General features: G+C 37.1%; 1 protein-coding gene and 1 long non-coding RNA gene across 7 annotated transcripts in view; one reads left to right on the top strand and one right to left on the bottom strand.

Annotated features, from left to right (window-relative positions):
• CHRM3 (cholinergic receptor muscarinic 3) overlaps positions 1–27,419 on the top strand; it is a 522,214-nt gene that overhangs the window by 311,457 nt on the left and 183,338 nt on the right.
• On the bottom strand, positions 232–26,269 carry LOC144338032 (uncharacterized). The gene is made up of 3 exons (XR_013411768.1): positions 24,781–26,269; positions 8,347–8,434; positions 232–1,988 (listed from the first exon to the last, which is right to left on the bottom strand). It is a non-coding gene; the product is annotated as an uncharacterized LOC144338032 (long non-coding RNA).

Here is a 27,419-nt window from a genome sequence, read left to right as displayed (position 1 = left end):
CACTAGTGATAATGGATTAAGGCCACTCTAATGGCCTCATTTTAAGGTGATTACCTCTATAAAGACCCTATCTTTATAGGAAAGGGAAAATTAACCCGTATGAGGATATAAAGAAGAGAAAATGACTTTTAGGCTGGCAAATAGATTCACTATATATATATACACACACACACACACATACATATATGTGTGTGTGTGTGTGTATATATATATTTATCAAATAGCCTTGATGTTCAACATAAAGAATAGAGACATTATTCTAGGCAATGAAGCTCCATGGCCAATGTATACAAGATGATAAAATTACCTTGGAATACTAAGTAAGCTTTTATATACAACTGAGATGCAAAGTTGTAAAACAAATGATAAAGGTAGATAAGATTGAAAATAAAAGAGAAGAATTAAATATCATAAGTCTGATGAGGAGCTTGGATGTCAAGGAGAATGGTTATCATTTATTTAGATTATTTTAATTTGTTTTTTAATAAATTACTAAATTATTTTATGTTATATTTATATGTTACATTATATGTGAATTATAAATAATTCATGATATGCAAGTAAATTATAATAAATACAATGATATATATTATATATAGTGAATATACAATAAAATATAATAAACATGCATTATTCTAATTTATAATTATGTTATTACATTCTAAATATTTAGAAAATTATTTGTAAATGATTCATTTATGAGATAGAAGGAAAATTTTGCTGACAGAAAGGATACTTTCCTTTAAAATCCAAGAGATGGAAAGGTTCCTGAACACAGCAGGGTCATCCCATGGCTAGGAGGACAGACCAGTTCCCCAATCCACATCATACGAGGAGCTGAAGCCCTGTTTTCAAACACTGTCTCCTGGGTTGGATTGGCTGTCTCCATTTCACCAACTTCTTGAAACTTAACACCTGGAAAAAAATGTTCCTCCCTCTCAGCACTGCCCCATCTCACTCCCCACACGTGTGTATGTACATACACACACAGACATGCACAGACATGCGCCCCCACACATGTGCGTGAACACACACACACAAAGGCATGCACCGCCACACACGTGTGCATGTACACACAGAGGCGTGCATGGCATGCACAAATGCACATGCCTTATGCTACATGCATTGAAATGCTAAAGGGCTACATACAAAAAAAACTGGATTTGTCATCATAAATAGTTTCTGGAAAAGCAGAAGGATATTTTTTCAACTTTTATAAGAACAGCAAAGGCAACGTGTGGTAGTAGAAGGAACATAGACTTTGGAGTCTGGCAGTCAGCCTTGTGCTGAGCTCCACAAACAATTTTCTGGGTAACTGTGGACAAATGAACTAACCTTACAAACTTTGGTTAACATTTATGTAAGGTAGGGATAAAAATGTCATATAGCTATTTGGAGGACTAGACGAAATAAGTTATATAAAGAATACAGTAAGTTGCATATGCCTTTCATTATTCTGATTTTTAATTTTAATAACCAGAAGGATTCCAGACATTTCTCCCAGTAGATTTAAACATATGCTTACGCACAGACTGACTTGCTATTTTACTCATGAGTCTAAAAAAAATTAGCTGTATAATAAAAAAAATCAGAATATCTGTATGGAAAAACACACAGCTGTTGTGGGCCTGTGATAATTCTCAGCAGAACTGGCAACTATTGTTTGGGTAAAGTTTCCTTCAGTCATTTTGCAAACCTCAGTGTTCCGAATTATGAGCTAACTGTTTTAGAAGTGAATAAAATCTACACTTTCAAGTGAATATACCAGTGTTAGAAGGAAACATAAGGAACAATTCTAAACTTCTTACGCAGATGCACGGTAATGGGCCTGCAGAGACATACAATAGCAAGAAAGCAATGGTTTTGAAATAGGATGTAAATAAAACATCCTTCTTTTCTTCATTGCTTTTGTAGTTCTTTTGTACTCCATAATTCCAATAGACATTTTCTGGGCAAGAGAGTTTGTCAGCAATTATTCTGTTGAGGATCTGGAAAAAAAAAAAAAACAATAATTAAATACCTTCACTTATCCTACTTTATCCCTGACTCTGTAGCTAAACTTAAGCATGGATTGAAAATAAACATACCTTGAGATAATTTAATATAGAAGAGTATTGGCCTTGAAACAATCTTTCAGACCACGATTCAGATTAAATTCATTTATGAATACTCTTTTAACTCTTTCTTCAATCTGTCTCTAACTTGGTAAATAACTACTGTGGAATATTTCATGAAGAAAAAAATACCATTGAACTCCTCATAGGCAGGCAATGGCAGTAAGCGAATGTGCTAATTCTGCAACATGGGAGGAGATGTGGCCTGAAGGATAATTGAGGGTGTGTAATAACACTTTAGTTTTTAGACTAAACCATGTATATGTGATCTTCCCCCACCTCTTGCTAAATGATAGCAACAAGCTTGTGGTGGTTCAGGACAAAACCTTGGGGCCATCCTTGAATCTGGCTCTTCTTCCATGCTCCCAGTTGGATTCATTCATCAGCACTCATCAGCTGTATCTAGAATTTCACAAATTCTCACCGTTTATGCTGGCCTGAGCTCGGATTAGCTCTTACTCAGATGATTGCAGGAGACTTCCAGTTGCCCTCCTTGCTTTAGCACTGATCCCTTCAACCTATCTTTTGCACAGTAGCTGGAGTTATATTCTAAAATTCGGTCTCTACTCAACACCCTCCAGTGGCTTCCCAGCCTCTCTTATTGGAGAGGATTTCCTAACTATCCTACATAAAAGAACATCTCAGCACCTCCACCCCTGGGACTCTCTAAACCCCGCACCTCCTTTATTTTTCTCCACAGCACCGTTCACCAGCATTCATGCTATAATTTTGGGTGTTTATTTGTGGGCTTAACCACCTAAAAATATAAGCCTCATCCAGAAAGGGCCAGTTTTTGCCAAGGTTACTGTTCTAGTCCTGGCTCTTTGTTTCCTGGTTTAATTTTTTTTTTTTTTTTTTTTTTTTCGTGTTTGGGGTCTATAGGTTCTGTGATACTATCTGCTGACTCCTTAGTGGGTGAAACAGAAGTTTCATATTTATCTCTTTGTCTTCTCACTCTCTGTCACCATGATTCCAAATAAACTAATTAATTCTCCTTAAGATCCCACTTTATTTTCTAACTCCAATAAATGTAATTATCCACTGCTGAATTGCTTGACACATGTAGAGGGTAAAAGCTTTCATTTTGCTGGCAATATAGTCTTTCACTCCCTCCCCAGTTAGGAAAAATAATAAAAGATATGTTACCCCAAAAGTATACTCCCTAAAACATACTGTTTTCTATCTGTTTCTATCTATTTATTTGCTTATATTTAAACATACAATGCTTTCTCTTGCTTTCTATTTTTCTGCAACTACGTTCAGTATTTAGCGCTCAAAGTTTTCAGACTGAAACCCAGACCAGTCACATTGACATTTCTTGCAGTTTCTTGAGCACTTGAAGCTTGTTTGCCACCCCAGGTCTTTGTTCTCTGGGTTATTTTGTCTAACACTTTTTCAGACTGCCTCCTGGTGAGCAGGGGCCTTGGTTCTAATGTCTCCACCTTGAGGCAGATTTTACTGACCACCATATCTAAAATAGTCATATTCTTGACAATCACTCATTTTACCCACATAGCCTGCTTTATTTTTTTCTGTAAAGCAGCCAGTGTTACCTTATAAATTTAGCTGTCATTTTGTACCCTCCAGTAGAATAAAGTTCCTTTGAATCGGTGACTTTATCTACTCATTTCTCCAGCTAGGACAGAGCTGCCTATGTGGCAGGGGTTCCATATGTGTTGAGAAAAAAAAAAAAAAAGTGAATGAATGAATTCCTTTGTATAGACATTAAGCTGCTAAAAGGGGGTTATAAATCCCTTTAACCTCTTGTCACTAGCTGCTTTTGGAAATACCATTGTCAGGGACAGGTTTTTGAGAGTTCTTTAACCTATGAGGCAATTTCTAGACATTTATTTTAAGTTGGGACGTTCTACTTAAGTAGCTAAATTGCGAATTAAAGAGGTTAACCAGTGACAGATCTAAATTCTTCATTATTGACAAAGCTACTTTGTTTTATCTTTTCTTTAAAGCTCAAGTGTTTTAAAAAATTAATATCAAAATGTAAAACAATATCCGCATTAAGTTAAAATGATATTAATTGCTATTTGACATGAAGCGCCATTGTATCATGAGATATTACGAAAGGTAACTCTGCAGTCCTCCTCCACCTCTGCCAGGTGAGGAAGGACACTGATTGTGATGCTTCTAATGGCAATTTCATGTTGCCAACATAGACCTTGAAAGCTAGTTAATGTTGTTGGACTTGTCATGGAATTCCACAAACAAACCATTGTGAATCAAACAATTAAATAGCCCAATTAAAGACAAATAACAGTCGTTCCATTATCTGCATCTATGTGTTATATGTATAACTATATCCATATTATTGAAATATATATATAGCTATATGCATATAGATACTCTCTATATATGGAACTATACCCATATATATGTGTATGTATGTATATAACTACATCCATATTATGGAAGATCAGTCTTGCAGTTGATCAGGAAACTGCAAAATTCTGTGATCTAAGTTGGGCAAATATTTTGTATAATCTTATTAATTCCATATCTATAGGCAGGCTGATAATGCAAGAACACCCGACAACCTAAATGATGAGAAATAGCATTGTAAATGGTTAAGATTGTTAAAACTATGGAGATAGATATGTTATGGGTTTGGGTATGTGACATATGAGCAGGAGGGTATGAACAGATGAGGAGGGGACTCGTGGTTCACTTTGGATACAAGCTTCAGTTAAGCACTTAAATTAGAATAGTTTACTGAGTATTATTTAGTCATTTAACCAGGTACCAGACAGAGAATTTAGTAACTGTATTGAATGCCAAGTTTAGATAAAGTAAATTAAAATTTTTTTCTTATATCTCAATTCTTGACAAGTTGCTTCTTTCTAAGCATAAAGAAAATAAGTATAGCCTTTAAGGCCTTAATACTTTTGGCTTTGGAGTGAAGGTTGACCACTCCTCAACCATGTACCCTGGTACCTCTCACCACACCCCAAAACACCTGCTGTGTTCCTAACTTCATTCATGCTATACCTCCCACCAAGAAAGCCCATCTCCTTCTTTCCCCTTTGTTTGGCTTCATTTTAGGAAACTGAAATAATACTGTTCTGAGTTTTCAAAACTATTTGACCACTCTCACTCATTCTGCAAGACCCAGCAAAAATGCCACCTCCCCACGATACCACCCTGCGTTTCCAGGTAGCATAAGTGAGACCTCCTTCTGGGCCCTTGACATTGTACAGATGCAGCTGCAGTGGCACAGATGAGATTCCTTCATTTTCTCATTCCTTCTGTTTCTACCACTACACCATAAGGTTTTGAGGTCATGCATGGATCGTGTCTGTAACTCCAATAACAAATTGGAGTTTTCTTCCTCCTCTGAGACTGGGTAAACTTTACTGACTCCCATCCAACTTTGCATCCTTTGAGTCCAGGGTGCTCCCCAAAAGTCTTGAACATTACTCAAGAGTTTACTCCTATTCAGTCCCCAGTGTCTGCACTCCTCTTTCCATATGGTTCAATAAAGCTTGGCCACCCAGACCCCCCATTCCATCCATCAGCCCAAAGATTTAATAAATCATTAATTATTAATAATACATGATATTAATATTAAATAGTAAGAAATAATAAATTATTATTATTGATAAATATTAATAAATTCATCAAGTTCCAGAGGGCTTGAGGGGTTCTGAGGAGAGGATCACAAAACAATAGATCTCCTTCCACCAACTCTTTAGTCCACTGCCACAATCCCTCTGTCTCTATCTTCTCATCTCCATTTCCCTCTCTCTCTCTCTCTCTTTTTTTTTCTAGTGACAGGGTCTCACTCTGTTGCCCAGACTAAAGAACAAGGGTGTGATCATAGCTTACTGCAGCCTCAAACTCCTGGGCTCAAGGGATCCTCCTGCTTCAGCCTCCTGAGTAGCTAGGACTACAGGCATGCACCACCATATTGTAGAGATGAAGTCTCACTCTATTGCCCAAGCTGGTCTCAAGCTCCACATCCCGCCCCATTCCCCTCTAGCTATAGCTAGATCCTCACCAGGGATCCCCAGAGCAGATCCCCCCAGACTTAGATGCCTTTTGATCTCAGCCTTTGCCTCCAGTAAGCCCATTCAGAAATATTCCCAACAAAGAAAACTCTCCCTTTAAGATAAACTCGCAGACTACTCAAAAAGAGAAGTTTTTTTTTTTTATCTCAGTTATACATTATATCCATCTTTGTCATCAGCATAGGATCAATAATTTTGTAGATGTTTAAAAAATAATTTTATTCACTGTAATTGTTCCAGTTATCTTGGTCCCTGATCAATTTCAGGTAACTTTAGGAGCCTTCTATTTTAGTTATCCTTGGTTGTGATTTGAATGACTTAGTTGGTTTGTGAGCTATTTTAATTTTGCTTTTGTCCTTTACAGAATTCTCTTCAGGTCAGAAGAAGAAAAAAGATTATTTGAAAGTAATCTCTTACTTAGGAAATATTTCTTGAAAATAAGTGAAATTTTTTTTGAAAGCTGAAAATGACAAAATTCACCTTTCAGTTTTATTGTCAGGATCTTATACTAACAGAACTATGTAGTTGGAATGAATGAAAAAACAGAACTCTCTGTAAGCTGGGGTATTTCTGACTACTGAAAATACTTTACATTTTAACAAGTGTCTGTGGATAGCATTTAAAAGAATATAAGCATAATGCCATGTTTCCTCGAATACTTGCATTGCAATCTCAAAAGCTATTTCCCTTAGAAATCTGAGAACAGTGATACATCTATTTGGTAAAGACTGTATTTTGTAAACCCCAAAGCACTAATAAATGAGTGTTTCTCTTTAATGAGAAGGTCCAGTGTTTCATCATGGACAAATACCCACATTTTATTGAGTAGAGATGGCCTGTTATCCCCAGGGTTATCCCCTGACCATATCTGGACTATTTCATTACTCCTCTGCAGTGGAATTTGATCATAAAGTAAAAAGACATATTTTTGGCCTTTTAATTTACCCAGGATTTAAACATAGGTATGATACAGCGACAAGTTAATCAGAGATGTGTTTGGCCTTTTAAATCCCCTTCAAATCCTTGACACAGGGCCAGAAGCCAGTGCCTAAAAAGGAAGTCCACACAGGCAGCACCAACGCTGCCTGCTGAGCCCGGCACAATCTGCTTCTGCAAAGACTGTGTAAACGTACTTCATGGGCCTTTCTGTGCAGTAGAAGACAAGAGCATAAAGTACATTAAGTGTGTTCACTCCATGTCTGGGAGGCAGCTGAGCCAAATAAAGTGAATTCCAAATTGGAAGTCAGAGACCTGAATTATAGTTCCAGTTATACTGTTTATTATCTGCATATCCTTAACCAAATCATTTCTGAGTTCTGGGTGTCCATTTCTTCATCTATAATTATGGATGATACTATTTGCCCTGTAATTATACTGTTGATTCTCTAGGGATGGTTGATATCTTGTTCTTCCTTTCCATCACAATTGTCCCTGGCCCATTGCTCAACAAAGGCTTTTTGAGGAATTAAAATAGGTATGTTGTGGGGCATAAAATAAAATAATAAACAGAACAACCTCCAAATAAAATGTAGAATGATTAATGCAACTATAATTTTATTTTGTATACTGAGTTATTGAAGATGCATTGCTTATTCCACAATTCGCGCCAACACCAACATCACATTGATGAGAAGCCTCCCTGTATGTTGGGCTTAGTTATTCTATACCTCCCATCACAGATCTCCATGGACAGAGAATTTTGCATGTACCTATTTCATTCTGTTATGTCAGCCACAGCTGGGGTGACCACTTGTCCCAGTTTGCTGGAGACCTCTGCAATTTACCTCTGTTGCCGTGACACAGTTATGATTACTCTCTTTCACTAACGAACATGCCTTAGTCTGGATGATAAATTGTGTGATCACCTTATTTAAGTATTAAAAAATGATGTTCCATTAAATTGTTTTATGGAGGAGGGACAAAACATAAACCCAGAGAAATGTATGTAGCTCTTTAAGGTTTTAAGCCCTATTCTTTAAACCAGACATGATGTTAATATGGCAGATTTCTTTCATATCATTTGGGTAACTCGTCTGTGTATGCCTAACCAGCAATGCTTACAAAATTAGGAGATGTCTCTCAAGGCCTTAGTTCACTGACTTAAAACTGCTTTTTGCTTGCCTGCGGGAAACCCAGCCTTCTATTAGTTTTTGCATCTGAAGAACTTCTGGAAATTTCCAGGATCTTCATTCATTAATTTAATAAATACTCACAGCACTAACACAGACAGCATGCCGTGAGCTCCTGGGTGTGCAGTGGTGAACAAGAACAGACAGCCTTGGCCCTCATGGAGCTCGTCATCTAAAGAGAGAAACAGGTGTTAGTAATTTTACAAACAAAAAGCTGCTCTTCTGATGCTGCACCTAGCCCATAATGCTTCAAAGGAAAGGTGGCAGCGTAGGGTGCTCTGAGAGCCCCTGATAGTGGGATTTGAGCTTGTCAAGAATGCTCAGGGAAAGTTTTTTGTGGAAGCTCTCATTAAGCTGAGACCTGAAAGAGAAATCAAAGTTACTTGGGTGAGGCAGGATGAGCAGAGACAGAGGACAGATTGTGCCAAGGCCCTGCAGTAGAAGGGCGCACAGGCACAGGACGGGGAGGAGATAGAAAGGACAGAAATTGCACAAACACATAACACAGCAAGAAGAGAAAGCCTCGTGGAAAATGAGGCTGCAGAGGTAGCTCAAGAGGTAGGGAAGAAATTCAAGTGTTTTAATCCAGTGTTGATACAGTCAGATTTGTGCCTAGAAAATATTAGCTCAACTCACTTGTGAAGAATAGACTGAGGGGCAGGAGAACCAGAGTAGGTGAGGTGACAAGGAAGGAGGCAAAATTTGGTGAGTTTGAGGTTTGAGATGCCTGATCTCTTGAACAACCTAAGTGGGTAGTTGTACAGTGATAACTACAGCATGTGAAAGAGATGTGAGAGAGACATGGCATTGCATGGAATGAAGATTTTGCCAATAGTTTAAGCTGAGAAAGAGTACTGTGGAAGAACTTGTTAAAAGGTGGACAAATGAAAAGAACCCTGAAAAGAAGAGGTAAGGGGGAATTTAGGGAATGATGATGTCCTGAAGCCAGGGAAAGAGTGAATTATAAGATGGGAGTGGCTAACAGTATCAAATACCACAGATTAAGTGAGTAAAAACTGAAAAGTACCCATTAAGTTTATCAACTATGAGGTTACTGATTACCTTGGAAATATCAGCTTCAGTGAAGAACTGTTAAGAATTAAAGGCATATTTAGATTGGTTAAGAGCAAATGACTGGGTACACACTACATATTTTAAGTAGTTAGACCATAAAAGGACAGAGGGCACTATAACTAGAGGAGGAAATAGGCTATGTACAAGAATTTTTGTCAATGATTTGGTTTGGTTTGTTTTGAGAAGGCTTGTATGCAGTGGTGTTCTGATAAACCAGGCCTCCAGAGGAGAAATAAAAGCTCTAATTTGTAGCTACTACAGATGACCATAGCGTAAACACCCTCACCATGGCTGGGGTAAAACTATCAAGGCAGAATGCAGATTTGAGAAGATACCCAGAATTAGCTATCAGCTTCAGTGCACCACCGCATAGAAACCAATGGGATGGGAGAGGTTGATGGTTTGTGTGAGAAGTGGGATTGCTAATAAAACAGATAAAGAGGGAAGAAGGTAGGATCCAGAGTAAAGGTGGGAAGATTAGTTTTGGATAAGAGAAAAGATATCTTTTCTAATGAGTTGGGTGGCAAAGAGTTACACTGGAATCAGCTCACCGGGAGGAAAGGAAATTGAATGAATTCTCACTTCATGGGCTATTTTACCTGTAAATTAGGACAGGAGGGCTTTGCTGAGAGTGAGGAAGTGGCAGTTGGTACATAATGTTGGATTGGAAGAAACAGTTAAAGCTTGAAAGAAAAAGAGATGTGGAAGGAAATGTGGACAGTGTTGAAGTCCTAGTGATGTTGAAGACCAGGGCTTTGTACCCGTACCATTCTGCAGAGTCACATGAAATTATCTGGAATGTAGCAACCTGGGTATATGAAAACAGACGTAAAATAATTGCATTGATCTTGGGTTGAAATTTTGGAGGAAAATGTGGAGGGATGACAAGAATTCAAGCGAGAAGTGGGTACTGACAGGAGGATGTTTGAAATGATAGGCTATGATGTCTAGGTAAAAGAGAGAAGAAAGAGAGCCAAGGGGAGCTTTTAGAAGTAAAGAAAGTGATACTTTTAAGAGATTTGAGATCTGAATGAGGCTGTGGAACAGATGGAGTGGAAATACGAAGTCAGTAGAGTTGAAAAGTTGGATGGTGCCGTTTAGAGAATAACTTCAGAGAAAGAACAAGTATAGAGGTGGCCAAGTTTGGGGTGGCCATGATTGTGACTGGCTGAAGCAGAGTGGAGGCTCAAAAAGACTATCATAGTGAATAATAGGGAACTGTAAAGCTGGTGCTGGATGATAACTGAAAAGGGCATTGACGTCATCCAGGATCTTGGGTTGGATATTAAGACTTTAAGCCGTGTACCAAAGCCTTTGTTAAATGTAGAAGGCTTCACTGGGACCCCAGCCATTCACAGGGAGAAATGATGTTTACGGCTAAACAGTGTGACTCTCAAAAGAGTCATTTTTTTTTTTTTGCAAGAGAGTGAATAAATAATATTTTTAATTTGGTAATAAAGAAAGCCAACCAGTGGGTCCTAAAATAGTGAGGATTAAAAAAAAGAAGAGGAAGAGGGGAAGGGAGAAGAAGGGAAAGGAAAGAAGAACCTAAACTTTAAAAAACGTTGCTAGATGAAGGGAGGAGCCCAAACATAGCTCAAGTGGAGCAGGGATGTAGCTCTCTGAAAAAATGAGAATGTACAGGAGGATTCATTTGGTTTATTTGTATGTGTATTTGGTTGTTTGGCTTGGTTTAGATTTGTTATTAATAGTCTGTTTTGATTTTAACCATCCATATGGCATATTTGAAGAATACTTGTTCCAGAAGATAGTTATGAGATGACATATTAAGGGACGATAATTGAAATGTCCTCAATGCCAGTAAAACGAATGTTCTCAATCACTTCCAGTTTTTTTTTTGTTTTTTTTTTTTTGCATGAACAAAGTTACCATGAGTACATTTTCCAAAAAAGAAAAAGTTCAAATGTAAGATCTGAATTGAATTGTGAGCTTCTCAAACAGTCTTGTTGGATTCATGTCTCAACTGCAAAAGATTGAGATCCCGAATAAGGCTTATGGGTGTATTAAAACTGTACACTTGCAGAGGAAGTAGCCTTGAATAGCTATTGGCCTTGAAAGCAACCAGTTTTGTGGACTTAATTATGCTGGTACCAGGAAAGCATAGAATAGATCCTCTTGATAACAAGAGCCATGCTGGACATTAACAGTATCACAGAGAGGAGTGGGGACCATTTCTTTGGAATAAAGTTGAAATATGTTTCTTAATAGACAACTCTCTCAGCATTATAAAATCCTGATATAGAGCTCAAGAAAAGACACACACACACACAAGATTTTTATCGTTGTTACGTTACTAAATAACAACTAATGTGGTTATTGGTTGTTATCAGTTGGTTAGGGATTGGAGTTAATGTTTCTTCAGATCTGAGCAATAACCTATGTGGTAAAGTCTTAGTGTGGCAAAAATTTGGAATCCGAGGGGTGTGCTTACATAATTTGCTTTCTTAAGGTATGGTTTACTCTTTTATGCTACCTGTCATTTCTGCTTTAAACAATGTCCAGGAAATTCAGCCATACACAACAAAGAACCAGATCCCTCATTTCATTTCTATCCTTCCTCCTCTAGAATTGACATTCGTTGAGTCCATGTCCTCAAAGTGACGTGTCCTGCTCTAGCTAAATGGCAGTAATCTGTGTTTTATTCCAGCAGTTTATCAAGCTATGTCATTTTATGCCATGTCAGTTTATAGAGAGTGGCACAAGATACAACAGGATAGGGAAGTTGAGTTTTCTATTTGTCTACTTCATTGAAAACACGATTTTGTTTACTGACAAGTAAATGGTATAGGTATAAGCAAAGAGTAGCAATTACCATATTATTTTGCCAGAATCCTCATGTTACCGTTTCAAAAAATGCCAAGAAAGATGACAGTGCATGTTATAACGTCCCTTACAAATAATAGCTAAGCTTTAATCAACTGATGTACAGACACACTCAGGATTGAAATGCAACCTACTAGGGTGAAACATGACAAGCAGTTCATTGAACACTGCGCAGAAGGTAAATGAAGTGTATATTTTCCAATCACAACTGGAATTTTAAGTGAGTGAAATGGAATAAACTCAGTTTGGAATTTGAAATAAATTCACCGTGGAATGTGTCTTAGAGACCAAGGTTTACACTAGTGCTATACAAACCCCTCAGCATGAAACATGACACAAGATGAAATTTTCCTGGCATCTTAGAGTCAGATACAGACTTCTGAAGGACCAGGGCACAGACATTTCATCAAGAGCTGTTTGTTTCTAATTGCGGAAGAAAATACAGATGTTTATATAATACTCTGGGTCAGGAGTAATATTCCACCTGGTACATGGAGTTGTGTACACTTTCTCGAGGTGGTATTTCTATCTGAGTGTTACCAATAAAACATTTTCATCAAATGTCCATTCTTCTTTTTCTTGAAGTCTGCTTGCATAGTTCTAAGGAGTGTCATAGATCACACATAGTGACACTGATGAGTAGAAATGAGAAGTGGTTGGAGAAAACACAAGGAAAGAATCAACTTGAAGTCATTCAGAAGTAACCACTAGTAGCAATTTAACTACCCGGTTGCCAAAGCTTTTTGCTTAAATTACAGATTCTCATGAGCTAGTAACTTTGCAGGGGAGTCAGAAAGAGGAACAGGTATTATACGCAAGGCCGAAGAAGCAGTTGGTAACTACCAATACATCTTTTTCTAAGGTAAGTTTAAGGTCACAAAAAGACTTACTGTACAGAGTTGAAAAACTTACATATTTCTTAGAAGCTTAGAAGTTATGAGTTTAGTTGGGGCTCCAGGAAGATGCAAGATGCTAGACTCCAAAAAATAAGAGAGAGGTCCTGTGTAGAATAACACCCTACAGATTAAAGGAGGACTCAAGACTAGAGGAAAAATTTAACAAAATACAGGGCTATGAGTTAGGCGTTCCTAGTTAGAGTCTGAGTGTCTGGAAATGATGAAATGGGTGAGCTCCAGGAATGCAGGATGTGTGAAATTGGTAATCAGATCTACTGGTTTGCTTGTTCTGAGTGTATCATTAGGGTTTTTGGAGACTGGTGTTAGTGGTGTCGGCAGAATTAGTCCCCTGCACTTGTGTTATACTTTTCCACTTTAAACAGTAGCTTGTAGTTATTTAGCCCTCATTTGCATTCAGGTAAAACCAAGATAGCACCCTATAATCCAGCAAATATTTGTTTTCCTGGCAGTCTTACAGTTTCAGGGGGCAGTTCTACAGTGTTTACAGCTTCCACTGCTTGGAGCTTTCTGTATGTTTATCCTTGGATTAGACTCAAAGTAAGCTGATTTTATCAAGCCACCGGGTAATTCTGTCCATTTCATCTGGCGATTTTAGTACAGTATTGTTGCAACTGACCTGTATACGTAAGGAATTACTGGGTCATCAGCTCAGGGGAACGTCTTTTGATTATGAACACACTTTCAGCATGTGTCCACTGAAGGTAAGGGGCAAAGAAGAATTGCATGATCTACTTGAATGCCTGTTTTAAATAGATAAAAGTGGGATTTTGGGCACGGCCTGGTTATATCTTCTTAAACATAAGTAGTAGAGCCGCGACTCAGCGTAGCAACAAGAGATCTTTTGAACAACTGAACATTCAGATGGAGCCACTGTGTCCTTCAAACCACATCCTTCCTGCTGCCTGTGGGAAAGGGGTGATATTTGTGTTGAGCTCTGAGCACATGCAGAACAGATCTGTGTGTATTTCCACAAATAAAAGGACATTGTGTGTGTGTTTGGCACCTGGGATGGCAAAAGCAGTTAATTGCTTCCGAAAGCTTTGTTCCAACCCAGGGATCGGCAGGATTTTTAAGCACTGAACTAGGAACTGGGCACTAAAAATACCCATGCAGAAGACCTATGATAGCAGTGAGTTTGCAGAGCAGAGCTAAGACTTGCAAACTGTGTCATATCTGTGTCTTTACTTACTATGGTTGAGAGGAAAGGATTTAACATGCCGCGTTTCCAGCCTGCAAACTAATGAGCCGTGTTGTAGTAACGTTTTGAGATATTGTATGTTGTGTTGTTTCTATGAGGATAATTCAGAATATATAGAATATGAGCATATGTTTTTCTAAAGCAAAAAACTTTGCCCTAGTTTCTTTGCTTATATTGTTCACATCATGTTCATATAGTCACTGACAGTTAATGATTTTTGTCATTTAGTCAGAAATAAAGTAGTTCTCTGCCTCTGAACCCCCCCCAGAAAAACCTAAATTAAAATAAAAGATATATTAAAATTAAACTTGGATTATGAAAATGAAACAGTAATGCTCTCATGCCATTCAACGCCAGACTTTTCATATTACAGATAGTTAGCAAGTGAACAGAAAGCTAAGCATGAACATATTTTAAATGCTCCTGATATTTTCAAATGCTTAATCCTAAGCCTTAAAGGGTTTTATCTATAGAGATTTGGGGAATTTCAGTGTTTCTTTCTCTTATTTTAGATTTTCTGTTAAGTTATTCTCCAGAGTTTTTATATAAAATGCATGAATAAGCATGATTTAACGAGAAGACAAAGTCTTAAGTACTGTAATTCATGTTGGAAATCATGAGTATTGTTAAGTCTTCGTACTTATAATCAAAGTGGTCATCTCCTGAATATAATGAAAATAAGAGCAAGTGATAGCCCCTTATCTTTATTTCAATATGCTTTTTCTGCATGAGTTTGAACAACTCAGACAAGGAAATATCTTGTTGAAGGGTGAGATGCATTTTTAAATTTATTTTTGCTTCATTTGCACTCAACTGAAATTGATTTGAGAACATATATTTAAGCAAAGATCTTCATAAATTATTATAGTATGAGAATTGTATATTGTGACATGTTTAATAATCGTGATTTTGTTCCAGTGATCCAATAAAAGGGAGTGCTCAATCGAAGGATCGGAAATGTATCAAAAAGCCCAAACTCTGCACAGTACAATGATTCCTAATTCTCAAAAAATCCAATGGGTTTTAGTTTCTAAAAGTGATACAACACAAGAGTACAGAGTCTCTTTCTAATTCTGTGAGTGAAATTCTCTTTAGAGGGAATGCTGAATAAAAAAGATGAGATCAGGGAAAGAGGTGAAAGAAGTGTTCTTCTCCAGTTCACCTTACATTAGGAGTCAACTTTTACCCCAGCTCAGGCAAAGGTACTTATGTGAGAATCCCGGTACTTCAGGATCAAGAGAACAAAAAACAAGTAAATGATAGGCATGGTATTAAACCTTAGCTATGGCATTTCTATTGAGCAACCGTTAATGTTTTGGAAGGTTCTAAATCATAACAAAGAGTGTGTATCTCATGCAAGATATAAATGCATTTCATTAACAGGGAGAACAAAGTTTAGAGTTGAAAGTAAATCAAAGTCGGAGTTTGTATTTTAATGAAGTACAGAAAAGCTGCCCTCCTAAAAAAACTGAAAAGGACTGAAAAATGTCCTTTACATATGTCAGTAGAAATGAAGAACATGTATTGAATTAATTCCTGTGCTGAAAATTCATCATGCAATAGCCAATAGGTATTATCTTTCTACAGTACGAGAAGTACAAAAGAAGTCTTTACTATATAATCTGGTTCAGATTATATGCACTCAAGTGTATCATAGGCACTCGTGAAACAATTGGAGGAAAATACAAACAAAACAAAACAACGTAATAGTGTGGCATGAAAAAATAAATTTTGCAGCAGGTGAGAGAGGGAAATCAGAACTGATGGGAGATTTGCAGGACAGTGAAGTATTTTTTAAGATGCACCTTAAAAAGGGGTGGAATGTGTCCCTTCAACAAAAGGCTTTCCAGACCATGAAATCCTAGAAGAAAATGAAAAATCATTAATTTGCCAATTCACATTCAGCTTTTGGTTCATGGGACAAGCATTTAGATACAACGCAACCTATTTGATCTTCTCCTGCATAAATCATTCAGTTCCTTTAATGTTCCAGCCAAAGCCTGTGAAGCAATGTAACTGCTTGATTTTGTCAGGCGATTTATAAAAATGTAGTCACCTGGAAAATGCTAAAAGGATTGACTGAAACCAATTTTCACTCTTGTGAAATGTGTCTTTGTTTCAGTCAGGTTGACTCAATAGCTAACAAAACAGAGAGAACCTGACAGACATGTTTCCCAGTGCCCGTTGGCCTTATGTGCCTACCCACTCACATAGACCTAGTTAGTTACATGAACAGATATTATTGCTGTCTCCTCCCCACAAATATTATTTTTGCTACCTCAAAGAGACTTTCCTCTTGCAATTTAACAGTAAAAGGACACAAATAACAAAATCTTAAGACTTAAGTTCTAGTCTGAATGTCATTGCCTATAGGATTTGTGACTGGTTTTTATTTGACATCTCTTAGTCTTGGTTTTTCTTCGTTGCATTATTACTCATTCAGCACTCTGAGCAATACAAATGCATTTTCTGCAGTGCAAATGTATTGGAATTAAACATCTTCATTATGTTAAATATTAAGTAGAACTTTGTACAAATAATGCATTTCATTTAGAACTGAGTTAACATATTCAAGAGTGGCATTGAATTCAGAAACTGAATTCTTTCTGGCCTGGACGAGCTATGCATTTATTGTTAAGAACATTCATAAACGTGATTGTACCTTATTGAATCTCCTATTTCTTTTAACTTATTTTTTTCATTGTTAGCACATTCCAGGGTAGATATGAACATGTATCAACTATGGAATATAAAAAATTAAAAGGGAAATAAAGATCAAGCTAGAATTGGTTGATTATGTCATCACTGTACTAATTCATTTTCCTCAAAGTACAAAAATTCCATGTTGATGTATATATTGTACCCAGATTAGCACTTGGAGTCAATAGAGATTTTTGAATTTTCTCAGTATCCTCTGCTTTCTATCTCTCATTTCACTTCTGTAAGGTGAGAAATACTGTTGAGTTGGAATGTCCATAATATCTAAACTGGCTTTCATGAAGAAGAGGTAACTATGTCCATTTATTTAGCTATACACCAGGCACTAGCACTCAATTAATTACTTGCCAGAAATGCTAAATACATGAAACAATTCTGTTCAATAAGGATAAAACGGTGCTATAGATATTCTAAGGATAAAATAAGGAAAAAAATAAATGCATTCTAAACTGTAATTAATTATAGCTTTAATTTTTAAATGCTAATGTTTTGTCAATATTTTTCTTTGAAAGGTCAACAATGTATATTATCTTAATAGAGATCATATGAACTGCATTACATTTTGCCTCATTTTGGACTGATGTTTCCACTTTGTCTTTCAAAATAAATAATGGGTCAATAAGCATTGCCAAATTCAATACATAGACAAATGTTTATTAAGCTCCCATATGGCTATTACTAAAATATACTACTACAAATATCTGTAATAATTGCTGCCATATATGGAACAATTCCTGTATACCAGATGCTGCTTAGTACTTCATATGTTCCATCTCACCACACTGATCATTTGGAGGATGTATGGTGATTAAATATAATCCCCATCATCTGGGGCAAAGTGTATGAGGTATGCGTAGAATTAGAGTAGGAGTTGCTGTGGGTCAACATGACTGGCCCAGAGCTAATACGTTTTAAGGCCCTCCTCTTCTCACCATTTAGCCTCGTGGGATTCTAGAACTTAAAGATGAGGCCTCAGAGTATAGACCAGTAGAAGTTTGCATACTGGCTGCAGCAATTCAGCTGAGTGCCAGGTTGAGTAGCCTGCCAAAACTCCAGGGGCTTTCACCACAAAACTAGGGAAACAAACTCCATTTTATGAATGGGTGTATTTTGGCCCTGAGCTGATATTCACTGAAGCCAAGCTGTACGGCCTCTGGTACTCCCAAATATGCTTTAAAACACACAAACCTGCCTTTTTTTTTCCCCATCCAAGTCAATGTTGGCCCAAAGTCAGAAGCCTTGCCGTTTTTGGTCATGTTGTAGATGCTGGACCAACGTCGACTTGGTAAGAATGTTGACTTAGGAGGGTGTGAACACATCCTGGCCCTGATAAACTTCCCAAATGTACAGAAGTGCCTCTTGAGCTCTTAATGAAATGAAGTAAGTCTAATTCTCTGCATTAGGTCATTCGTTGAGTAGTCTCGTGTCAAAGTCCAAAACAGTACACCTGTGGGGCTGACATTGGCAAAGCGATAATATCTTTGTAGTATTCTTCAGAGTAAGCTGTTTTCTTTTTCTTTTTATCATCATATACGATAGTGGCTGAGTCCGTTTTAGAATTATGAGTTAATAAATCTAGGCTTTGCCATTTAATTGTTTGTGTGTTGGAAGTTTACTTAACCTCACTCTATTTCCCTTAGGTGTAAAATGCATATATCAGTAGGGCTGTTGGGAGGATTCAGTGGGATTTTATAGGTGAAGTGCTTAGCACAGTGTCGGATACATGCAGTACACTCAATAAATGCTAATGTGAGAATAAGATGATGTTTAGGGTAAGGATTCTTTAGTTGGACATTTACTTTCACATAGATATTCCAAATACACCTGAAAGAGAGCTCCTTCATCTTCCCCCCTCTGATGCATTGATGCCTCTGGGTGTCACATTCCAATGTTTTACCAAATGATTGAAGCTAGAAATTCTCATTGCTAGCTCTTCATTCCCTGGCTCCCACATCTAATCACGTATCAAGGCCTGATGATTTTACCGTCTAAATATGGTCTTGAACTTCTCAGTTCAAGCGGTCCTCCTGCCTCAGCCTCACAAGGTGCTGAGATTACAGTCCTGACCCACCCCACCATGCTCAGCCAAGTGACTTATTCTTATGTTTAATCTTGTTAATATTCCCCGCTGCTATCCCTATCTGCACTGTCAACCATGTTGCTCTTCCTATTACTTAGCAATACGAACTAAGCACTTTAGGATGGTGTCATCTATGATCTAGTTGCTGCTTCCTTCTCCAACAACCTATTTTAGACTTAGAAAAGTATTTAGTAAGCTTTATTATTGTCTGGAGGATAATGGCAGTGCATTTCTTTTTGTTTTGGTAGCAGAATGCTAGCATACTTTATGAAATGATTATGTCATTTTTCTACCATTAGAAGGGTTAAATTGAAGCTTGGGGAACATAAATAACTGTAACTGGTGAATTATTGACCATTTTTGTCCCCAAAATACTATATTATCAGTGAGTAAAGAGATCAGGTAAACAGCCCACATATACAAACTAAAATTGAATTTATTTCTACTGAAAATGGATGAAAAGATATTTTTATCTACTAGAGTAATTCCACCCTATGTCACATGATATATTTTTTTGTTTCTGGTTACTGGACATGCCTGATGTTTCTATGCCAAAATGTCTCACTGAATAAATAAAGATAACATTATGGCCTCATTTATTAGATTTTAAACTGCTTGACAGGAGGGAGACTGTCTGACAAACGTGCTTAGAACAGGGCAAAATACTTTGTCATCAATCTGTAAATGCTTGTTGATTGATTGGTGGTCAGGTCATGGATTTTGGATTGTTGAACCAACAGTAATGAAAACTTTACTATCTGGCTAAATACTTTACAAAGACTCTTTGCCCTGACGTCTGGTCTGGAATTTGCAAACTATTTCAAAAAGGTAAAGCTACCTTCTTGGGTAGCTTTGGGTAAAAATAATTTAGACTGGGTAAAAATAATGACCAATGGCTTGAATTCAAGTGAGCAAATGTATAACTTGATTATGCAGATGTACAGACTTTTCTTAAAATTTATTAAACAATATTATAAAATATTACTAAAAACACCAGTGTAAATGTCTTTAAACTGCCCCATACTTGTATATTATAGCACAGAGATCAGAAAATCACAACCCTCGGGTAAAATCTGGCCCACTCCCTGTTTCCATAAGAGAATTTGTATTGGAACACAGCCATGCACATTCATTTACATGTTGTCTATGACTGCTTGTGCACTACAATAGCAGAGTTGAGTAGTTCCAACAACGCCTTTGGAACCGCTAAGGCCCTTCTCTGAAAAGTGTATTGACCCCTGTTCTAGCATGTTCTAGATCATGTGCTATTCTAATTCTTTTGTGTCTAGATGCTGTTATATTAACATATAATTTTGGTGCATTATGAGTCAGTATAGGTTTTATGTATGCATTAAAATAATATTCTTATGTGTACCAGACTTTTGAATAAAATAGTAGTAGATGAATAATATTTTATGAAGTTAACGTGCCATGTATTACAAAACTAGATTCCATTTATTGATCATTTAGGGTTTTTTCCCCCTATATTTTCTTGCATTGTGACTAATCCTGATTTACCTTTGAAAAAATCTGATCTGATTTTCCTTTGCCTTGTGGCTGTGTTGAAGCATAACGTATTAAAGTAGATCCTATAGCTAAAGAGGTTATCAGATGGTTGTATCAGGTTTTGTGGGGCTCAGAACTGACCTTAATGGCGTCAGCAATTACTTGTCTGATTCTCTATAAGATGCATGGTGATATCTAGCGTACAGAACACTTGACTGAAATCAGTGAGTAATAATTCTGTTTTCTGCTGAATGTAAAATCCTTAACCCCTGGCTTAGCTTTTCTTCTGTGAAATTAGACATGACAATAAATGTCTTATTGAACCAGCTCCAAGAAATGGGGTGTTGATGAGACTGTGTGTTTTTGAATAAATAAGAACAATTTCATTATTACAATCCCAGCATCTAGCAGTACCTGATAGCAGTGCTTATTGAATACTCTTTGTCTAAATTAATAATTATACAATTGAAAATCATAGATGTTCTGGAAAGCTACCATTAACAATAGAACTAGCTTCTAGATTTAGTAACTTTTAGTTTGGTTACTGGGTCTACCACTCACTGTCTCCAAAACTTATTTAAGCTCTAAGCCACAATTTTCTCATGTGTATGATAGTGATAATAATAGTATCTATCCCACAGAGTTATTGTGAGGATCAAATTTAAAAAATCGAAATAAGGCACTAACAATGTACTTGACACATAGTCCGTACCCAGGAAATGTAAGTTACTATCATGTTTCAATGCAGTTCTTAAATGGACAGATACAGCCTGCTTTGAAGGTAATTCTTCCTGGAAGGTTTTCATTTTCTATTTGGACAGAATTGTTATTCTGAGTAGCCTGCACCTGACCCCAAAAGAATGAATATTAAAATGTATTATTATTTTAAAATGTCAGTTTCATAATTTCTTGGCCAATTGAACCTTCCACAGTGAGGCACTCTCTCTGACCTTTTTTGGTAGCACCAATTGTTTAAAAGTCTCTCTGTAATTTTAAAAAGCTTTTGTGCTACTTTTCCTTGATGCTTATTATGAATTTGAAATCGTTTGCTATAAAAAGTATTTGGCTGTATGTGCTTTTATAATGAAAGTAATTTAATTGGGCATTCTGCCTCCACAGATCAGCAAGGGTCAAAATGACTTTTTTAAAGAGAACATGAGGCCGGGCGCGGTGGCTCAAGCCTGTAATCCCAGCACTTTGGGAGGCCGAGACGGGTGGATCACGAGGTCAGGAGATCGAGACCATCCTGGCTAACACGGTGAAACCCCGTCTCCACTAAAAAATACAAAAAAACTAGCCGGGCGAAGTGGCGGGCGCCTGTAGTCCCAGCTACTCGGGAGGCTGAGGCGGGAGAATGGCGTGAACTTGGGAGGCGGAGCTTGCAGTGAGCCGAGATCCGGCCACGGCACTCCAGCCTGGGCGACAGAGCAAGACTCCGTCTCAAAAAAAAAAAAAAAAAAAAAAAGAGAACATGAGAGAAGCATCACAGAAGGCAGAGAGGGAAAAAAAGACCTCACCATTTGCTTTCAGCACTGAATGGTCCATGCTTCATTAAGGCCAGTGGCGAGTCTCACGTGTCATGTATTTGCAAACCTGCTCCACTGATGGATACCTTCCCACACGTGTTCCCTGGAGTGGATGGTTAATCACCCCACATCTGTTTAGCTTGTACCTGCACAATTTGACAGTCCTGGGACAAGGACACCTTGAGCACAAGACACCAACTATCCTTACTCACTATTTTTTTTTTCTGAAATTCTTGCTGCCCTTAAAGTTTCCTTGTTGAGCTTTTCCAAGATTACACTTGTCGTGCTGTAAGACTACTAGAAAATAAATACTTTTCTTAAAGATGGGACACCCCAATCAAGGTAATTTACATAATCTACTCCTTTTCACACAATATTGCTAGGATTGTAGGGTTAACTACCTTTTTGCCCATTGTTAAGAGTTTTCTGGAAGTGGAGCAAATACGCTTCACTCTTAACAAACACATACTTCACAACAACCCCACTGACAGAAGCTGAATTTAACATCAGTTTTCAGGGTCATATCCCATTTGAATGAGATTGGGATATAACAGAATGAGACCTTAAGAGTTCTGGCAAAAATACCTGCTCTGTATAAGATGAAAACATGCCTATTCTGTAACCAACTCTCTGATAAAGGAAGTAATGTAGGTATGGTGATTAGGAGAGGAATCGTCTAGAAGACACCATGTCCATCCATCAATATTCTTGCTTAGTTTGGTCAAGTGAGTCTTTCAAATATTTGAATCTTTGTTTGCCCTATATTTTGTAAGTTCACAATGGTAGTTCAGTTAAGTATTATATGAATAAATTGCTCTTCAAAATATTCACAATAACATTAACTGACAAGTCTCTATAAAATCAGCAAAAACATTATCATCTTCTCATGTAGCTGAAGGTGGTGGAGTTAACGGAATAACATTAATATATTCTTAAACCAGAATGGAATTTTTATCACGAGGTCTCTGTTTTTCATTCTAACTTTGACTCAAGGATCTACTAAACCTTTTTGTCAGTCTCCATTGTGCACACACACACACACTCACATGTACGCCCTTTGAATCATCACAAGCACTTTTATTATTACTACAGATGAAACCAATGTGGATTCATTCATTCAATGCTTCATTCAAAATGTCTTGAGTGCCCATTGTGTTTTAGTCATTGCCTTGATCAGCAGGCCTCTAAGTGTAGTGTGTTGCCAAGCTGTGTGTTTTCCAGACCCTTTCAGGGAGTGCATGAGATGAGAACACTGAGAATGACATGAACTTTATTATAACACTAATACTCATAAGAACTCACTGTGTTGACATTTGCATTGCTGGTGTAAAAGCAATTGTAAGTAAAACTGCTGGTCCCTAAGTACAAACCAAGGCAAGGGCACAAAACTGTATTAGCCATTATATTATTTACTACCCCTTGCTCACACAGGTTTTACTTTAAAATGTTGGGATGAAGCAGTAAAAATAATAATAATAATTTTGTTAAATCTTCATCCCTGAGTGAACATCTTTTTAATATTCTGTGTGCACAGTGTGAAGTACACATAAACGTCTGTTTCATACTGAAGCATAATGGTTGTTATGAAGGAAAAAAATCACAGTGGCCTTGTTTCAGATGCAAGCTGAACTACATACTTCTTCAGGAAGCATCGTTTGTACTTGAAAGGACTAACAGATGAACTCTGGTTATTCAGACTTGGATATTTTGCAGACGTTTTCTCAAAAATGAATCAAGTGAGCCGTCACTACAAGGAAAACAGTTGACATTACTTGTTGTCAATGATAAAATTTTGAGCTTTCAAGCAAAATTTGAATTTTGGAAAAACTGTGTCCACCACAATGAGCTGGGCAACTTCATAATAGTTACAGTTTTCTGGTGAGATTGATGGTGAGATTAATTAATGTGGGTTTTTTGTATTAGATATAATGAAAGCGACCAAATTTGGATGATCTGTATAACTCAGTGAACAAATGCCTTAAAAGTGCATAATGTTATGAATCATGCATAGTAAAAGATTCATTCAAAATATAACAGGCTTTAATATACTTAGTGTGAAAACTTTACAGAAATGGTTTCAGGTTCCTCTTTGCGTCACATATTTAAGAAACTACTACTTTTGAGTTTGGGTGTATTTTCAAAGTAAAATATCCACAATTATCTGAAAAGACTACTGAAATACTCCTCTCTTGCTAACTATATATCTGTATGAAGCTGGATTTTCTTCCTTTGTATCAAAAAAACAACATATCTTTGAACTTGGACAAAGACACAAGAATCTAGCCATCTTTGATTAAGCCAGACATTAATGTGATTTACAAAGTTGTAAGGCAATACCACTCCTATCAATAAATGTTTAAGTTAGAAAATATAGCCAGTTTTCAACAAAAATACGTAAATTTTAAAACTTTGTAGTTGGTTTTTTATTTTAAAATTGTTTATTATTCTCAATTTTAAATTTTAATATGGTATAGCTATATGTCCCCATAAACAAAAGTCCTTTGTTATACTTAATAATTTTAACAGAGTAAGGAGAACTTGAGAGCAAAAATTTTGAGAACTAGTGTTTTAGATATGGGGAATGCAGTATCAAAGACACAGACTCCACCCCCCACAGTTTAATAGGGGAGGTAGAACAAGCAATGCAGTTCCTACCTTTCATGTGATGTCGTAGAGGTCTGTAAGCAGGCTATGGGAATACAGAGGCAGGGTTTCTAACTCATAGAAGTGGGAGAAGGAAGGCTTCTTAAGGGAAATATTATTTTATCAGAGCCTCAAAGTTTATCTGAATCTCTAAGTTCAAGTACATGTTAGGCTGATAAGGAGAGAGTGGGCATTCTTGTAGAGGGAACAGTCTGTTCAGAGAAACTGATGATAAGAGAACAAGCCATGTTCTAGGAGCTGCAAGTTTAGGTTGCATGAGTGAACCATGGACGCTGAGTCTGGAGTGGAGACGAAAAGCAGTACAATTTTCACAGGGCCCTGACAGTGGGGGCGCAACGGAAAGATTTGTATTTTATAAATTTTGAAAGGTAACTATTTTAGAAAGATAACTCTAGCAGAAGCAGAGAGGTTCATGGGGGCATTGAGAAAAAAGGCAGAGAGAGACAGAGATAATTTAGGACTCTGTTGCAATGATCTGAGAGAGCACTGATGAACGCTGTACTAAAGCAGTAACATAATGGAGGAAACTGAAGAAACAGATTCCAGCAGTGTTAAGGAGGTTGAATTTATAAGACTTGGTAGCCAACTGAATGCAAAGGATGAAGGAGAATAAGAAAAAAAATACAACTTTGAGTTTTTTACTCAGGTGGTTGGAAGATAGTGGTGCCATTCTTTGAATGAGAGAATTTAAAAAGAAAACAATTGGGGAAGGATGGTGTTGATAAATTTACTATAACATTTTGGAGCTTTAAAGGCTGTGGATCATCACATGAAGATAGCCAGTAGACAGTTGAATGTGCACTTCTGTTAGGTAAGGAAAATGCAGAGGCTAAAATGAGATTCAGGAGTCATCACTATATGGATGTCAGTGGAATCCATGAGTCTGACTGAGAGCACTCAGACAGTTGGTATGGGATGAAAACATAGCTGGCCTGAGGATATCTACATCAAACAGATGAAGAGAGGAAGAGGAATTATATTGCAAGTGATATTGGCTGTTCTAATATACGCTGTCTTATTTAAGGTGGAGATTAAGGAAGATTCCAGTTGATGATCTGTTCATAACCGAAGAATTCAGTGATCAGTTCTGTCACTATTCTTATATGCCATTAGTGTTGTGATAATCTGTATGCATTTCTTTCATGTGAGCAAGAACAAGAGAAAGGAAGAGGGAGAGCGCAAGGGGAGAGAGAACAGTAGAGGAGGGAGGGTAGAGTGGAGCGAGCGTGAATGTGTATGGAAACTGTGAACACTTTCTAGTACAAATCTTCCCCGTTTGAATATCTGGCAGCAGTTAGATAATTTAAAACATTTTAATTTTGGTTTAGATTCAAATGCATCTTTTGCCAACCATTTATGATCTATATATAGCCATTAAGATTGTTTCCTCAAAAACAGAAAAATCTTTACCATTGCCTCCATGGTTTGGCAGAGAAATGTTAGTCCAAAGCTAAAAAATTAACCAGTGATTAGCCATATGTGCTTGCATTTTACATTTTAAAATACATATTAAGCTACGCTATGGGGATTCTGGTTCCAAATTACAGACAGTAAATGTAAACAATTGGATCCAAACACAATTATTTAGCAACCTTTCCATTTTAGTTCTAACTCAGAAAAATCTCTGAGTCTACAGATGCCCAGCCACACACCTATGGAGCACAGCCTGAGGGATTTACTCCACAGATTCGCACTTGGTCTGCCTCCTAGCCATGTGCTGATGAAGTTCAATGATTCAAATGAAGTCTTTAAAATACATAACATTTAGCTAAGTATACCTAATATCTCATTTTGTTTGTTTAATTGGATTAACTTTATCCAAAACTGGATCAAATATTTTAACGTTGCTTACATTCTTAGAAGTGTTATTTTCCCTCCAGATATCTCCATTGCCTAAATGCCATTTTATTCAGTAAAGATGTTACAACACATTATCCTTTTGTCTTCTGTTTCTTGGTCATTTAATCAGGTTGACTAAATGTTCCCTGAGCTCTCCACCTGTTGGAGTTATTAACCTCTGTATGCCCTCTAATCCCAAATGGATCCACCAACTACCTCAACCAGCCATGAGTCAAAGTGGAGACTGGGTGTGGCTCCAGCATCTGGACAGCTCCCCCAAATTATGCATAGTTGGAAGAGGCTCCAAAGGATGCAGAGAAAATTCAAAATGAAGATACCAGAGATTTCCCCCACTGTCTCAAAGACTTATGAACAAAAGGAGGTAATTGAGCAAAAAGTTCCATTAATAGTGGGCAAGTGGCTATCTGTAGATATATACCTGACATCTGGTAAGCATCTGAGAAATATTTCATTACTATACTTATTTAGTTATTATCAAGTTAGGTAGTCATAAACTAGAGGCTATTAATAAGTGTTTATTTTGCTATCAGGCTCTGGAGATGCATATAGAGGTATTTTAGTTTCATTACAAAGCATCTTCTGTAAGAATGTTTATATTCATTTGAGAGAAAAAATATTTTGAGATAAAATTAAAAGATGAAGATGAAATAGGGAATTTAGTTTTGAATTAAAGTAAGCTCAACTATTGGTTTATGTATGGCTTCACTACATTTTTCTTAGGTGGGGAAAAGAAAAAGAAAAGGAAGTAACCACCTATTAAGCATCTGTTC

Source organism: Macaca mulatta, chromosome 1 (assembly GCF_049350105.2).
Source record: "Macaca mulatta isolate MMU2019108-1 chromosome 1, T2T-MMU8v2.0, whole genome shotgun sequence".
Classification (NCBI taxonomy): domain Eukaryota; kingdom Metazoa; phylum Chordata; class Mammalia; order Primates; family Cercopithecidae; genus Macaca; species Macaca mulatta.
The sequence above is the reverse complement of the archived record's forward strand: the minus strand, read 5'-3'. Positions and strand labels throughout refer to the sequence as shown.